This window comes from Convolutriloba macropyga, chromosome 12, assembly GCF_964194025.1.
Source record: "Convolutriloba macropyga chromosome 12, txConMacr16.3, whole genome shotgun sequence".
NCBI classification, from domain to species: domain Eukaryota; kingdom Metazoa; phylum Xenacoelomorpha; order Acoela; family Convolutidae; genus Convolutriloba; species Convolutriloba macropyga.
In genome coordinates this window covers 50,512,045-50,529,415 of record NC_134479.1, presented here as the reverse complement: position 1 = coordinate 50,529,415, position 17,371 = coordinate 50,512,045, and the positions used below count along the sequence as shown (strand labels likewise).

At 34.9% G+C, this 17,371-nt stretch overlaps 1 long non-coding RNA gene across 1 annotated transcript in view; it reads right to left on the bottom strand.

The window, feature by feature from the left end:
* LOC142350789 (uncharacterized) overlaps positions 1-17,371 on the bottom strand; it is an 80,454-nt gene that overhangs the window by 54,915 nt on the left and 8,168 nt on the right. Inside the window, exon 3 of the long non-coding RNA XR_012760911.1 lies at positions 14,230-14,365. This is a non-coding gene — a long non-coding RNA (uncharacterized LOC142350789). The remainder of the gene's footprint in view (positions 1-14,229; positions 14,366-17,371) is intronic.

The following is a 17,371-nucleotide window of genomic DNA, read 5'->3' as shown; positions in this document are numbered from 1 at the left end:
CATACAAAGTTATTCCTTTCAGTCGTAATCATACCAAAATATTAACTAAATTTTCCTCAAGAATCACTGGGTCAAAAACAAACTCACGATTGTAATTTGTTACGATGTCAAGATTGTATTGAGATCCTTTCAAAACCACTTTTTCAAAGGAAAAAGATTGTAAGTAATCAAACGTGACTATCGTTATAGCCATATGATTTGTCGTTTGCCACTCGTTGTTGTCCACGAGACGTTGTTGTTTTATCACAACAGCTTTCTTTTGATAGGTTTCATCAAAAATTGTTTTGGAATCGGTGTTTTTCCCTTTTAGAATTCTAGCAATTGGAGACATTTTTTGAAATATTGAGTATAAAAGAAAGGTTTTCGATTGATACGCATGTTCAATTTGATTTTATGTCTTTCGAATGAAAAGCAGTTTTACCGTTTGGTTTGAAAATAGAAAACTGCTTTGATCAATATCGTAAGTGTTTTCATCTGTTTTGCTTTACGAGCATTTGGTACTAACTGAATTCAAATGTGACATATTTGATAACAGCGCGTAGATATAGCTCACCCTACAGTATTTCAAACATGCCCTTCGCCAATTTGAGTTGAACGTTGGTTATTAAAGCAGGGGTTGATCATCAGATAAGCAAATTTCAGGATACTGTACCTAACTGTTGTGAACATTTTGTGTGCCACTATCTATTAACTGTGAAAGGTCAGACACCGATAAAATATGTTTGGGTTTAGTTCTACATAATTGAAACTATGAAGTCTTGTACAACATGTTTGTACACAAGTTTAAACTTCCTTCAACTCCCTTTGTAATTTATTTTTCTTTTTTATTTAAATGACTACAAAGCAGTTGAAATTTCATTCGTAATATCATTGCTGCAAATTTTAACGGAGATTTGAAACGAAAAAGTGTTCTGTCGAAAGCAGACAGAACACTGTTCAAAAACAGACAAGTGAGTTATCACCGCAAACGTGAAAACATAAAAAATACGGGCTCCAATATAACAGTTAAACTCTTCAAGAGAGATAATGCGTGCCACGAACACCGTTTGAATCGAAGGCTAACTCTCACCTTGTTTTAGTTAGGATATCTTTTCTCATGCTGAAAAAAGTTACTAAAACTTTGCCTCTGAAAAAACCAGAACTGAATACTACAATACCAAGAACGATAGTAAAAACTCTGTTTCTAAAAAGGGTCGAAGCATGTATGAGATATCTCCGGAGCTTTTTCTCAAATATTTGAAGCTCTTTTGTTTTTACTTTAGGTACGGTGCCCCACTTCGAAGGAATTAATGTTGAAACATTTGCTTACTAACTCCATAACAAAAAACTGATTATTGAAAAACAGATTTTACCTCACTACCATGTTTTGCTGAAAAAGAGGTCATGAAGCAATTGACAAAGATTTCTCACCACTCTATGACATTCCTTGCTTCTTCACGTGCTTTGAAATTCTCCGGCATGATTTCTTGACCAATCTTATTTTCACTGGTTCAGCTTTTTGAAAAAATGAAGGAGGCTGTGGAATACAAAAAATTGGACGAGCAAACTCGACCAAGAAGACAAGATGGCAATGCAGGCTCACAAGCAGGGTAGACAGTCTTCTACAAGAACAATTCAGACTCAATACGAACTTTTACAAATATTTACAAATGTTCGTCAACTAATGTAGTCTCTAGTTTGTCATTAATATTTCCAAGATCAGTTTGAGTTCTTTTCAGCCAGATGTTTTTTAAGGAAGTTTGTTTTCAATAAATTTTTCTAAGAAATTGAAATATACAAGTGGTCTAGAGTTAGATTGCTCCTGAACTCTTCAAAAAGGGATGTAAGTTTTGTTTTTAAGAAGTTAATGTGTCTTTTAAACAGCATTTTTTACAAAAAGGTTTTTGATGGGTTGAAAAACTGTCAAAACCTTTTCAAACTATAATTATCAAGGGTCAGAAAGGTCAGCTACGCCTTTTTTCGAGGGCGCTGTTTCCAAAATGCGGATTTTTAGCCTCCTGTGACGAAGTCTTCATCCAACTTTGATTTAAGCAGTTTCAAGTCCCAATTTTGATGAAAATGATTTTTTGTGAAATAAAGTTCCCAAGAGGTCGACATTTTGGCTACATCACTGGAATTACAGCAAAAAGTGAACCACACAGTTTCGTTCAGAATTCAATGAACTTTTCTTTGAATTTTTGAAAAATAACATGCTCTATGAAAGGTAAAAATTTTTTTCAGAAAAAGGTTTTTTTCATTATTTCTTGAGAACTGAAGCGTTTTGGGAGCTGAGAATTAGAACTAACTGGAATTAAAAGCACTGCTAGGTTCAATTAAAAAAGAATAGGCGTAAGACATCTTTTTATTTTTAAATGTCAGAAGTTTTGTTCAAAAGTCATATTTTTACTTTCAGTGTAAACAGAAATTTTTTCCAAACTTTAAATTTCTCATTTATTCCCATTGAAATTAAAATATGTGTACAGCAATTAACAAATGCAAAAGTGAATTTTCAGGGAAAGCATGATTGATCTTGCTATAATTTGTTTTTTTTTCAGTTTGAATTAGTCGATGTTTTCATCAAAAAGGATTGCCCATATTCAACTTCCTTTTCTTGGGCGCATAGCAAAAGCAGACTAGAGGTGTTGCAATTGTTGAAGAATCTGGCACAATTGCACAACTGCTTTTCCTGGCTGTGTTTACGGTGTTAAAAACTTGTTTTCAAACCAAGTAGATACAGGGCTCTCAGACTTTTTTGATTACCGTAAACTTTCGGTCGCTTCCACATCTCGCCAGTAGCCTTCTTCATACAAATTATTGCTTTCAGGCGTAATCATACCAAAATTTTGAGTACATTTTCCTCAAGAATCATTGGGTCGAGATCAAACTTTGATAGGTTTCATCAGCAAATGTTTTGGAGTCGGTGTTTTTCGCCTCTTTTAGAATTCTAGCATTTTTTTAATTATTGAGAAAAAAAGAAAGGTTTTCAATTGAAATGCTTGTTCAATTTGAATTTTTGTCGTTCGAAAAAGCAGTTTTACCGTTTGTTTGAATATAGAAAATTGCTTTGATTAACAACTTAAGTGTTTTCATCTGTTTTCCTATACGAGCATTTGGTATAAATTGAAGTCAAATGTGATCTACTTGATAACAGCGCGTAGATAAAGCTCTCCCTACAGTATTTCAAACATGTCACTCGCCGATTTGTGTTAAACGTTGGTTATTAAAGCAGGGGTTGGTCAACAGTTAAGCAAAATTCAGGATATGGTACCCATTGTTGTGAACATTTTGTGTGCAACTATTAACTGTGAAAGTTCAGACACTGATGAAAGATGTTTGGGTTTGATTCAACATGACTGAATCTACGAAGTCATTTACAACATGTTTGTATACAAGTTTAAAACTCCTTCAACTCCCTTTGTAAGTTATTTTTCTTTTTTATTTAAATAACTACAAAGCAGTTGAATATTCATTCGTAATATCATTGCTGCAGATTTTAACGGAGATTTGAATTGAAAAGTGTTCTGTCTAAAGCAGACAGAACACTGTTCAAAAACAGACAAGTGAGTTATCACCGCAAACGTGAAAACATAAAATAAATACAAGCTCCATTATAACAGTTAAATTCTCCAAGAGAAATAATGCGTGCGACGAATATCGTTTGAATCAAAGGCTAACTCTCACCTTATTTTAGTTAGGATATCTTTTCTCAAGCTGAATAAAAAGTACGAAATCTTACTGTGAACGCGTTTTGAGACACAGAGAAAGAAAGAAAGAGACCATACAACGAGAAAAAGAACACCGAAAACGACACTTTTTTAAAACTTTCCCACTGAAAAAACCAGAACTGAATACTACAATACCGAGAACGATAGTAACAATGATTTCTTAAAACTCTGTTTCTAAAAAAGATCAAAGCATTTATGAGATATCTCCAGAGCTTTTTCTTAAATATCAGAAGCTCTTTTGTTTTTTCCTTCAGGTACGGTGCCTCACTTCGGAGGAATTATTGTTGAAACATTTGCTTACTAACTCCATAGCAAAAAATCAATTATTGAAAAATATATTTACTTCACTGCCATGTTTTGCTGAAAGAGAGGTCATGAAGAAACTTGACAAACATTTCTGGCCTTGTTATGAGATTCCTTGCTTTTTCACGTGCTTTGAACTTCTCCGGCATGATTTCTTGACCAATCTTATTTTTACTGGTTCAGCTTTTTGAAAAAATGAAGGAGGTTGTGGACTACAACAAAAAACTGGGCGAGCAAACACGAGCAAGAAGACAGGATAACAATGCAGGCTCCCAAACAGGGTAGACAGTTTTCTACAAGAACAATTCAGACTCAATACGAACTTTTACAAACATTTGCAAATGTTCGTCTACTGTAGCAGTGTTAAGTTTGTCATTAGTATTTCCACGATCAGTTTGAGTCCTTTTCAGCCTGAAGCTTTTTAAGGAAGTTTCTTTTCAATGGATTTTTCTAGAAATTGAAATATACAAGTGGTCTAGATTTAGATTGCTCCTGAACTCTTCAAAAAGGGATGTAAGTTTTATTTTTAAGAAAATAATGTCTTTTAAACAGCCTTTTTTAGAAAAAGATTTTGATGGGTTGAAAAAATGCCAAAATCTTTTCAAACTATATTTATCAAGGGTCAGAAAAGTTAGCTACGCCGTTTTTTCGAGGTCGCTGGTTCCAAAAAAGCGGATTTTCAGCCTCCTAGGACGAAGTCTTCATCCAACTTTGATTTGAGCAGTTTCAAGTCCCAATTTTGATAAAAATGATTTTTTGTGAAATAAAGATTGCAAGAGGTCGACTTTTTGGCTACATCACTGGAATCACAGCAAAAAGTGAACCACACAGTTTTGTTTAGAATTCAAAAAATTGTTTCTTTTGAATTTTTGAAAAAAACTGCAATATGAAAAGTGAAAATTTTTTTTCAAAAAAAGATTTTTTTTAATATTTCTTGAGAACTTAAGCGTTTTTAGAGCTGAGACCTAGAACTAACTGGAATTAACAGCACTGCTAGGCTCAATTAAAAAGAAATAGGCATAAGACATCTTTTCATTTTTAAATGTCAGAAGTTTTGTTCAAAAGTCATATTTTTACTTTCAAGTGGAAATTATAATATGTGCATAGCAATTAACAAATGCAAAGGTGAATTTTCAGGGAAAACATGATTGCTCTTGCTATAATTTGTTTTTTTTTCAGTTTGAATCAGTCGATGTTTTCATAAAAAAGGATTGCCCATATTCAACTTCCTTTTCTTGGGCGTATAGCAAAAACTGACTAGAGGTGTTGCAATTGTTGAAGAATCTGGCTCAATTGCACAACTGCTTCTCATGGCTGGGTTTACGGTGTTAAAAACTCGTTTTCAAACCAAGTAGATACAGGGCTCTCAGACTTTCTAGATTTCCGTAAACTTTCGGTCGCTTCCACCTCTCGCCAGTAGCCTTCTTCTTACATAGTTATTCATTTCAGTCGTAATTATACCAAATTTTTGAGCACACTTTCATCAAGAATCATTGGGTCGAAAATGAACTCAAGAATATATATTGTTACGATATCGAGATTATATTGAGATCCTTTCAAAACCACTTTTTCTAAGGAAAAAGATTGTAAATAATCAAACTTGACTATCGTTATAGCCATATGGTTTGTCGTTTGCCACTCGTTGTTGTCCACAAGAGGTTGTTGTTTTATGACAACAGTTTCCTTTTGATAGAATTCATCAGCAATTATTCTGGAATCGGTGTTTTTTCCCGCTTTTAGAATTCTAGCAATTGGAGACATTTTTTTGAAAAATTGAGATAAAAAGAAAGGTTTTCAATTGAAACGCATGTTCAATTTGATTTTTTGTCTTTCGAATGTAAAGCAGTTTTAACGTTTCATTTGAAAATAGAAAAGTGCTTTGATCAATATCTTAATAGTTTTCATTTGTTTTGCTTTACGAGCATTTGGTATTAATTGAAGTCAATTGTGACATACTCGATAACAGCGCGTAGATAAAGCTCAACATACAGTATTTCAAACATGCCCTTCGCCTATTTGTGTTAAACGTTGGTTATTAAAACAGGGGTTGGTCAACAGTTAAGCAAATTTCAGGATATGATACCCAACTGTTGTGAACATTTTGTGTGCAACTATTAACTTTGAAAGGTCAGACATTGATAAAAGATGTCTGGTTATAGTTCTACTCAAATTCAGAAGTCCTGTACAACCTGTTCGTACACAAGTTTAAATTTCCTTCAACCCCCTTTGTAATCTGTTTTTCATTTTATTTAAAAAACTACAAAGCAGTTGAAATTTCATTCCTGATATCATTGCGGCAGATTTTAACGGAGATTTGAAATGAAACGTGTTCTGTCTTAAGCAGACAGAACACTGCTCAAAAACAGACAAGTGAGTTATCACGCAAACGTGAAAACAAAAAAACACGGGCTCCAATATAACAGTTAAACTCTTCAAGAGAGATAATGCGTGCGACGAATATCGTTTGAAGCAAAAACTAACTCTCACCTTGTTTTAGTTAGGATATCTTTTCTCAAGTTGAAGAAAAATATAAAATCTTACTGTGAACGCGTTTTGAGACACAGACAAAGAAAGAAAGAGACAATACAACGAGAAAGAGAACACCGAAAATGACACTGAATTAAAACCTTGTCTCTGAAAAAACCAGAACTGAATGCTACAATACCGAGAACGATAATAAAAACTCTGTTTCTAAAAAGGGTCGAAGCATGTATGAGATATCTCCAGAGCTTTTTCTCAAATATCAGAAGCTCTTGTTTTTTTCTTCGGGTACGGTGGCTCACTTCGAAGGAATTAATGTTGAAACATTTGCTTACTAACTCCATAACAAAAAATCAATTATTGAACAATAGATTTACCTCACTACCATGTTTTGCTGAAAAAGAGGTCATGAAGAAACTTGAAAAAGGTTTCTCACCATTCTATGAGAATCCTTGCCTTTTAACATGCTTCGAAATTCTGCGGCATGGGTATTCAACCAATCTTGTTTTCACTGTTTCAGCTTTTTGAAAAATTGAAGGAGGTTGTGGGCTACAACAACAAACTGGGCGAGCAAACACGAACAAGACAAGATAACAATGCAGGCTCCCAAACACGGTAGACAGTCTTCTACAAGAACAACTAAGACTCAAAAGGAACTTTTACAAACATCTACTAATGTTCGCTTCCTGAATCTATACAAAAGTTAACGTTTTTCTGGGTTTTCAAATATTGTTGATATAATGAATAATGGATACGGAGCTTCTAATGTTGATAATGGCACTTTGTAAAATTTATTAAGAAATTTGGGATCTTTTCCGTTTGTGCACCCCCCACCCCCAGCTTAGTGGGCGCATAATACTTGCACCGCCCAGACGCACTTGCAATATTTTTTATATAATTATTTACTATGTAATGCCACGTGCTCTGTAACTGGGGGGCGCATAACGTAAAGGGGGGGCACAAACGGAAAAGATCCGAAGTTTATTTTCTAAAATTCTTAACATTGCTTTCGTGAGTTCAAATAAACAATTCAAATAAAAATTATTTCCCAGAGCATCTGTTTAGCAAACGTAGTAAATCATCATCATTCATATAAAAAATATATGGTTCGCACAACTCAATTATAACATGAGCAATATGAATGCAAAAAATTCACGCAATTTTGACGTTGAATTTTAATTGGCTTCAGTTTGAACAGTTGAATAATTTCATAATAGAAACTCGTAAGTCTTGTGTAAAAGACTACATATGACTGTAGCTCTAAGGCCAAGGGATCTGCAAAATAAATTTCTCGTTGTTTTTTGCACGATAGCAGCCAGTGACTTCCTACCATGAATGCCTCAGATGCATTCACAATTAGAGATGTTTCATCAACTAATTTTAGGAAGTTATCAGCGGCAAAAACGCTTAAAAAGTTATATTTCAGATAGTTGCATCTTCCAATTAACTCTTAGATTATCGTGTTATCCATTTTCTGGATATGTATTTATAGTATTTTGTCACTTTTCTATCAGAGGAGACAGAAAAAGTTGAACACATTTTCTCGCAGTAACAAAATCTCATTTTTTTCTGCAGAGCTCTTAAAAAAATTGAGATCCACTGATATTGAACAGTTAGTTAGCTCAGGGTAGATGAAATCATGAGAATCCTCTTGCGTTGAATTAAAGTCAAACGCCATGATAAAATTATTTGGATAAACTGTAAAAGTTATACCATGTCCTTCTTTGTCAAGGAAATCTAAGTCTTCTAAAGTTTTGAAATAAACTCGCTTCTCGTGCAGTTTGACGATTGGTTTACCGACAATTGGAATCCCATTTCTATAAAGGACTGTTTGACTAAGATCAATTTTCAGGCAATGAAAGACATTAGCTCTGTTGGTCCCAAAGTAGGCTTGGTTTGTAGTCAATGCAATTATCATCCTCCGAACTAGCTCATTTCAAAATCTCCCCGTATTCAGATTCTTATTCCTGCTGTTGCCAGAAAGGTTCGAGGAATAACCTCTGTATATCTATCAACCGCAGGAGTCTTAAGCAAAATTTTCTCAGCTTCCGACAAAACATGTCAAAAGTTCGTGAAAAACGCTCCGATGAGTTGATAATGCTTGTGTAGTATCGTTTGAATCAAAAGCTAACTCTCATTTTGTTTTACTTAGGATATCTTTTCTCAAGCTGTATAAAAATACAAAATCTTACTGTGAACGCGTTTTGAGACAAAGAAAGAAAGAGAAAATACAACGAGAGAGAGAACACCGAATAGGACACTAAACTAAAACTTTGTCTCAAAAGAAATCAGAACTAAATACGACAATACCGCGAGCGATAGAGACAACGATTTTTTTAAACTCTGTTTTTAAAAATGATCGAAGCAATGTATGAGACATCTCCAAAGAATTTCATCAAAATCAGAAGCTCTTTTTTTACTTCAGGTGCAGTGTCTCACTTCGAAGGAAATAATGTTGAAACATTTGCTTACTAACTCCATAACAAAAAATCAATTATTGAAAAATAGATTTACCTCACTACCATGTTTTGAAAAAGAGGAAATGAAGAAACTTGACAAAGATTTCCCGTCATTCTATGAGATTTCTTGCCTTTTCACGTTCTTTGAAATTCTCCGGCATGATTTCGCAACCAATCTTTTTTTATTGGTTCATTTTATTGAAAAAATGAAGGAGGCTGTGGACTACAACAAAAAACTGGGCAAGCAAACACGAGCAGGAAGACAGTATAACAACGCAAGCTCTCAAAATTTAGACAGTCTTCGACAAGAACAATTCAGACTCAATACGAACTTTTACAAACATCTACTAATGTTCGCGTCCTGAATCTATACAAGAGTAAAAATTATTCTGGGTTTTTAAATATTGTTGATGTAATGAATAGTGGATGCGGAGCTTCTAATGTTGATAAGGTCACCTTGTTTGTAAAATTTATTCTCAAGAAATTTGTTTTCCAAAATTTGTGACATTGCTTTTGTGAGTTCAAATAAACAATTCAAACAAAAATTATTTCCCAGAGCATTAGTTTAGCAAACCGTAGTAAATCATCATCATGCATATAACAAAAATATGGTTCGCACAACTCAATTATAACATCAGCAATATGAATGCAAAACAGTTCAAGCAATTTTGACGTTGAATTTTGAAATGGCTTTAGTTTGAACAGTTGAATGATTTCGTAATAGAAACTCGTAAGTCTTTTGTAGAAGACTACATATGACTGTATAAACCCAAGGGATCTGCAAAGTAAATTTCTTGCTGTTTTTTGCACGATAGCAGCCAGTGACTTCCTACCATGACTGCATCAGATGCGTTCAGAATCAGAGACGTTTATTCAACTAATTTTAGGAAGTTATCAGCAGTGAAAACGACTAAAATTGAAATTTCAGATGTTTGCATCTTTCAATTAAGAGCTCTTAAATTATTGAACACTTTTTCTCGCAGAAACAAATTCTCAATTTCGTTTGGCAGAGCTCTTGAAAAAATGAGATCCATTAAGATTGGATAATTAGTTAGCTCAGGGTGGATGAAATCATTAGAAGCTCATTGGATTTCAAGTCAAACGACATGATGAAATTATTTGGATAATCTGTAAGTGCTATACCATGTCCTCTTTTGTAAAGGAAATCTAAGGCTTCTAGAGTTTTGAAAAGATGCGTTTGTGCAGTTTTACAATTGGTGTACCAACAATTGGAATCTCATTCTTGTAAAAGAGTATTTGACAGTGAAAGGGAGTTGCTCTCTTAGTCCCAAAGTAGGCTTAGTTGGTAGTCATTGCAATTATCATCTTCCGAACTGGCGCCTTTCAAAATCTCCCCGTCTCCAGCTTCCTATTCTAGCTGTTGCCAGAAAAGTTCGCGGAATAACCTCTGTATATCTATCAACCGCAGGAGTCTTAAGCAAAAATTTCTCAACTGCTGACAAAACATGTCAATTTTTTTTATTTTAAGATTTGCTTCTACTAAGAGTTTGTAGTGCTTATTGGATGCAGAAAATATAGCAAAATCATTAGTTGACCTTCTAAAAAAGACTCTTGGGTTGACACCCTAGGGTAAATTTTTATCGAAAGTCAGTACGTCGATTGCTGGTTTCCCAATGAAAAGGTTTTCGAATGAGTCTTGCATCAAATTTTTTCTAGCAGCAACATCTACCCAGTTGTCTGCACCGTCAATTTTTGCAGGCTCTTCTTCGTAATAGAATTGCTCACAGATCAGCCAAGTAATTTCTAGCTGTTTTTCCTGATGAAAATTTATTTTCGAGAAATGCTTTGTGTTTATAATAACAATTTGTGTTGGAGAACTTCACTGTGTTTGAGGAAACCGTGCATTCGAAAAAAGTTAGTGTAGGGCGTTGTTACTGAAATATAGTGAGTCAGTTTATGTAGCGTCTGTCCCTGTTCTCAGATCAGCATCATTGCTCTGTGTGATTTTACATTTGACCTCGATTAATTTTTTTTGTAGAATGATCAATTTGTCTGTGTCACCAATGACTTCAAAATCTAGTATTGGTCCCTTCGATGAGTACGTGCGCCAATTTTGTTTTGAAGACATTGTCAAACGTAACCAAAACCGGTTGTTTTTCACAAAAAACAAGAGTAGTGTGAGCTGCTTCAGCTGGTATCAGATTACTTATCAATTCCCACTCCTGAAAAAAAATTGAACCGACTTTTTGTTGGGGGCTGTCTTTTTGGAATGGTTTGACTGTTAACTTTTCTGGATTTAAGTCTCTTTTATTGAACGGTAAGCAAAAAACCACCTACCTCTCTTCTCACGGTTTTTTAACAATAGATTTGAGTACCTGTTTAGGCGTTTTGTTTCTGTCACCACTTCAACTAGCTTGGGAGCTACCTGAAAAATTAGTTATCTACCCAGTTTTTTCGCAACTGGCCAAAGAAATTTTTCTGGCTGTGGGTAGAGCGCACGACCAATTCCACCAGCTAAAACTTCAAACCCGCTGCCTGCTGACAATAATGCCCCGAGAAATTGGTCGATACTGCTTGCTGCTGATAATATGCCATCATTTATGCAAATTTCTTAAAACTTAGTGTTACAATAATTTTTGCAGGCTCATCTTCGTAATAGTATTGCTGACAGATCAGCCAAGTATTTTAGCTGTTTTTCTTGATGAGAATTCAGTTTCGATAAATGCTTTGCGGTTATAATTACATTTGTGTTCGAGAACTTCACTCCGTCTGCCGAAACCGCCGTTTTCCGAAAAAAAGTTAGCGTAGATTGTTGTTACTAATTCATAGGGAGTCAGTTGTTGTAGCCTCCAACGCTGTTCTCAGATCGGCACCATTGCTTGGTGTGATTTTAGAAATAATTTTGAGTAAAATTTTTTTGAAATCGATGAAATTGGAAATTGTTTCTTTTACCAATGACTTCACCCTCTTGCATTGGTCCATCTGGTGAATGCGAGCGGGCAATTTTTTGAGTGAAGGCATTGCCAAACTTAACCAACACCGGTTGTTTTTCAAACAAATCAAGAATAGAGTGAGTCGCTTCAGCTGGTAACAGATTACTTATCATTTCCCTTTCTAGAGAACAATATGGACCGACTTTTTTGAGGAGTGTCTTTTTCGAATGGTCCCAAGGTTAACTTTTCAGGATTTAGGTCTCTTTTAATGAACTGAAAGCAATGAACCACTCATCTGTCTTTTCACGGTTTTTTAACAGTAGATTTGAGTTCTTTTTCTTTGTGACCACATCAAAGAGCTCGGGAGCTACCTGAACAACTAGTTCTCTATCCAGTTTCTTTGCAACCGGCCAAAAAAATTTTCTGTTTATGAATAGAATGCACGAACAATTCCAGCAGCTATTGCTCCAAAACCCCTTGCCTCTCTGACGATAATGCCCCGAGAGATAGCGCGATACTGCCTGCTGCTGATAATACGCCTTAATTTATTCAGAATTCTAAGAAACTTTTTGTTAGAACAATTTTCCGGCTCCCCGTGAAAGGAATTATTAACCCTGTCTCTTTTCTTATTTTAAAAGCTATAGACTGAAAGTTTTTCTGTATTAGTTTTTTGTATTCTAATTAAGTAGGAAACGATCCATTGAGTTGGTTCAATTGTGCACAAGCAACCGGTTTTCAAACGTTGCTTTGAGTAAACGACGCGTATTTGTGTCGCTTTTGTGTTGCCGACGAATTGATATTCAATGATATCTTTATACTCAGAAATTAATTGTTTTCCTGCCATCATGTCAAACGCAAAGTCCGCAATGTAGGCGTTTGTCTCATCATCGTCTTTCATGAGCAAGTATTTCGAGTAATCAAGCATTTTACAGGCAATATCTGTTCCGCTTCCATCCTGTATACCTTTAAAGCCTAGAGTATTTGTTATTTCTTTGTCTGGAAACGCGGTTCCTTCCAAAACAAGACCATTCATTCATTCCAAAAAACAAAACCAAAACACCCATAATTTTGTTGTATTGATTAGTGAAGCTGGGTAGTGCAGTTGCCGCTTCTAAGGACTTGTTTATATCTTCCAGATTTGCTTAAATCCCCCTATTTATAAGAGCTCTCTTCCCTTTACAAAGTTTGGAAACCGCTCCTCTAGTTTACTTCCTTGATAAATTTTGTAACCCTGCGCAGAATACTTGATAACCTGATTGGTGTTACTTTGTTTATTTGTTTATTTTCGAGGGAAAGATAATTTCACTCACAGCTACTCTCCAATCGCCTTCTAAAATAATTTCTTCTTTGATATAATTTCCAAAGTTTGCCAAACCGTTCTCGGGAAAAAGTTCATAGATGCAGATGAAATTACATGAACGGTAAGTAATCTTTGATTGACGTGTGAATAGATCTTAACTCCGAATGCCGGGCGTAATTTTCTATTTTCATCAACATTTAATTAACGAGAATCATTTATGGTCTAGGTGTAATCGAGTTCATCAGTTGGAGGTCAGGGGATGTTAGAATCAGGTTTCTATGGGTGGAAGAGATTACTTCTGACATCTGATTGATAATTCAATAAGATAATTTTAGCGCCAAAGCAAAAATAAAATTGAGTCTGCTTTTGGTGACCATTTTTATCGACTTGCCAGCAAAAATCGTTTTTTTTCGCTTTTTTACATTTAGTAAAGAAAACGTCTAAGTATCTTTATGTATCTTTGAAACCATCACAATAACATTGTGTCAAGAATTGATCTTTTATTCCAAAAACTAGAGCCAGTTAATGTAAACCAACATTTCACGTTCATTGCAGGGGTGTTCCAGCGTTAAAATATGATGTAGTCTTAATAAATTTAGGAGTTATTAACTTATTGTCAAACTTCAAAATTTGGTAGCCGACCTCTAGTTTTACTACGTAAATGCTCAATCAGTGATACATTATATTTCAAACAGGTTGAAATTGCTTTCCTGTGCTAGTGAATTTGCCCACTGAATCAGGCAATATGGTATTCAGATTACACGCAAAGATAACTTGCCGGAAATTCGAAAGTTAAATTGATGATTTCCCTCCAAGTGAATTTAGATGTATCAAAACAGCGATGTTTTTCATGTATTTATACCTTGCTTGAGTTTGCGCTTGTCTAGAGAGACAAAATATAAGAATCTGTAGGCAAGGCATTAGAGTATGAAAACCTTGATGTCAATTTGTTGCCGAAATGCTGTAGAAAGGGGTGAATATTCAGCAGCAATTGAACTTATCCGGGGTTCTCTACGTAACTATAGGAGTACAGTATAAAAGTTCGATGTTCAGCAAAGAAATTAAGAGATGGTGGAAATGGTACTAGCTAATTATTCAGCTTTTGAGTTGATTTGGTGCCAGCTTTCTCAACAAAATTGTCCATCAGCAATCGTGGCAGCAAATAATTCGTCCTGTCTAGTGTTTTGAAACCTGCTCTACCGCAGCAATATTCTATAACGATTCCTAAACACAAACAAAAGTCTCATTTTCAGTGCAGGCTTTCTCCATTTGCCAACTCAACGATATCATTCGCTTATTTTGCCCAACCCTTATTTTTCTTATGCCCAATCCCAACCCCAACCCCAACCCCAACCCCAACCCCAAGCCCAACCCCCTCCCCCCTCAGTAAGTTATTAACTATTGAGGCATAAATGTGTCACGCTAACAGAAGAAACTGTAAAAAAAATTAAATGAAATGTTATGACCCAGGTCTAGGCCTCGACTCATGAAAAGACAATGCTCGAGCAAAATGTGCTATGAAAGGACCATGCTGGACTCATTTGAGCTATTAAAAGACTTTAGCTGGATTTAAGACATTCTGTACTTAACCTCGACTCAGATTTTTTGCAAAAGATTTTAGCTGGACCCAAAATTTTACGAAAGACTTTGGCTCGACCCAAAATTTGTGCTGCACTTAAGCTCGACACAGTGTTTGCAAACGAGGTCGAGCTAAAGTCTTTTCATGGGTTCATAATTAGTCTATTCATAAGTCTGCTTTTCTGCCATTAACGTTTTACGTGCAATACTGCATATAAAATAGTCAGCATATATGATCCTGCACCTTTTACGATTCAAAAGAACCACAAATACCTCAAAAACCTGCATTATTATTATTTTAAAAGATAGCTCAATTTTGGGAAGGAAAACCAAATTAATAACGCCGAAATTTTTTCATGTCTAATGGGACCTGCACCAATACTCTTAAGCTAGCTGGTTTCATTGAATCAAGTAATGTGGCAATATACTCGATCTGCAATAAATCTTTATCTTAAGATTTGACAAAATTCTTAAGGCTTTTGGCAGATTTTCAACTGATTCTTAAGTTGGACTGCTCTGGTGCAAAACTAATTAGTCTTGCTGCGGTTCTGCTTCTGTATGTACAGAAGCAGAAAACACAACAAAAAAAATGAATTTAAAAAAAAAACTGGTGAAAAGACTTGGGATGGACCCATAAAAAGACCTTAACTCGACTTTGCTGGTTACTAAAAAATACTAATGGCGGACCCATGAAAAGACCTTAGCTGGACTTTCTTTATTATGAAAAGACTTTAGCTCGACCCATGAAAAGATATTAGCTCGACTTTAACTAGGAACCTTGACCGTGTAATTATAGTCAATATTTTCCCCCCTCCTAGTAGACTTTTAAAGTCTTTTCATAAGTCGAGGTCTAGGCCTGGGGAAGGAAAAACAATAAAAACAAATAGCGTTAAATGCTTTTACCATTGATTGTAATATGTCTGACAATGCTCAAATTTGACATATTCAATTCAACCATATCCCGTGTCAACCATAATCCTGCTAAAAATTGCTAACATTGAAAACTGTAAAAATGATATGAAAGCAAAGATATTATGTAAATAAGATTTCAAGCGTTGAATGCGGAAAAACTTCACCACTCAGAACTGCAAATCAAACTAATTTCACCGATAAAATTTACAAAAACTTCCAACGGAGAAAATATTGCACAAAAAATAGCGACGAATGTTAGACAGCGGCGGCAAAAAATTCAGTTCCAAGAATCGTAAAACTTACAAAAAAATATCCACTAAACCTCCATAATAGTTATTACCGCCCAAAACATTGCAAATAAAAGGAATAGAAATGGATGCGTGGGCAGCTGTGATAAATATTTCGTTAAGAATAGCAAATCTTACAAAATATCACCGTTAATTTTCCCAAAAATCTTCACCGCAGAAAGTATTGCAAAATAATGGGAAAAGGCACGAATGGTTGAGAGCGGTAAAAAAAAACTCAGTTCTATGAATCGCAATTCTTACATACAACTAACAGCTAAGCTTCCATGAAAGTTTTTTCCACAGAAAATATTTACAGCGAGGTAAAATTTCACGGCTAAAAATCGCGAACTTTCACGAATTCGCTGCTACACTTAACCGCATAAATCATTGTCGCAAAAAATTATTGCAAAAAATGTAATAACAGTGTGAACGAAAGCGGCGAAACGAAAGTTCATCGCAAATAACAGCAAACCGTACAAAGTTCTTCGCTAAGCTGAACACATTTTTTTCTATCACCTCAATTCAGCTCTCAAAAACAGTTTTTTATCAACACAAAATTTTCATGAATTTTGTTAAAGTGAATGTATTGAAACATTAAAAAAAATCCCCGCAAAAAAATTGCAGCCAAATTACTGAACAGCGCACACGGTTGCAGTATAATTCAAAAAATGTGGGATGCTTTCCTTTTATTGACCCCAAAGGTTATTCTCCCCCAGTTACAGATCACCTGTCTTACATAGTAAATCATTAGAAAAAAAAATATGTCAAATGTCTTAGGGTTGCAAATAATATACACCCACTAAGCTGGGGCAAAAATGGAAAAGATCCAAAAGATGATTTTCCATTAATGATTTCTGTTTACAACTCTTAACTTATCATTTTCTTTCCATTTTTGTAGCAAGCATCAAGAAGATTGGAGAAACTCGACGAATGTTTTAAATAACTTCGAAAAATAAACTCAAACTCAGTCAGAGATCCCATATGTTTGGGAAGTATAAAACAATAAAAATTTTGTGTAATTTCTCTGAAAAAGATTGTTTCATCGGTGAAAATGGTCAGAAAAAAATGCACACCTGAAAATTGTTCATAATACCTCGACTCACCGGTAAGAATCGCTAAATTTTGTTGCGATGAATTTTCGCAAGAATCGCAGTTTTCAGCAGTGATTCGTTTTTATTTTCATCGCTTACTGTTGGTAGCGGCGAATTTTTTTTTTGATATCTTAAATGGTCAGAACAAAAAAAGCAGCGCTAAACGGCGAATCTTACAAAACTTCACCGCAAAGAAATTTAGTAATTTTTCCCTGTGAGTTGAGGTTAAGAAATGCAGTTTTCGGGAGAGAAAATTTTTTCTAACCGTTTTCACCGATGAAAACATCAGTTTTTTCCCAGAGAAAGTACATCAAAAAGTTTTAATGTTTTAGACTGCCCATACATATGGGATCTCCGAATAT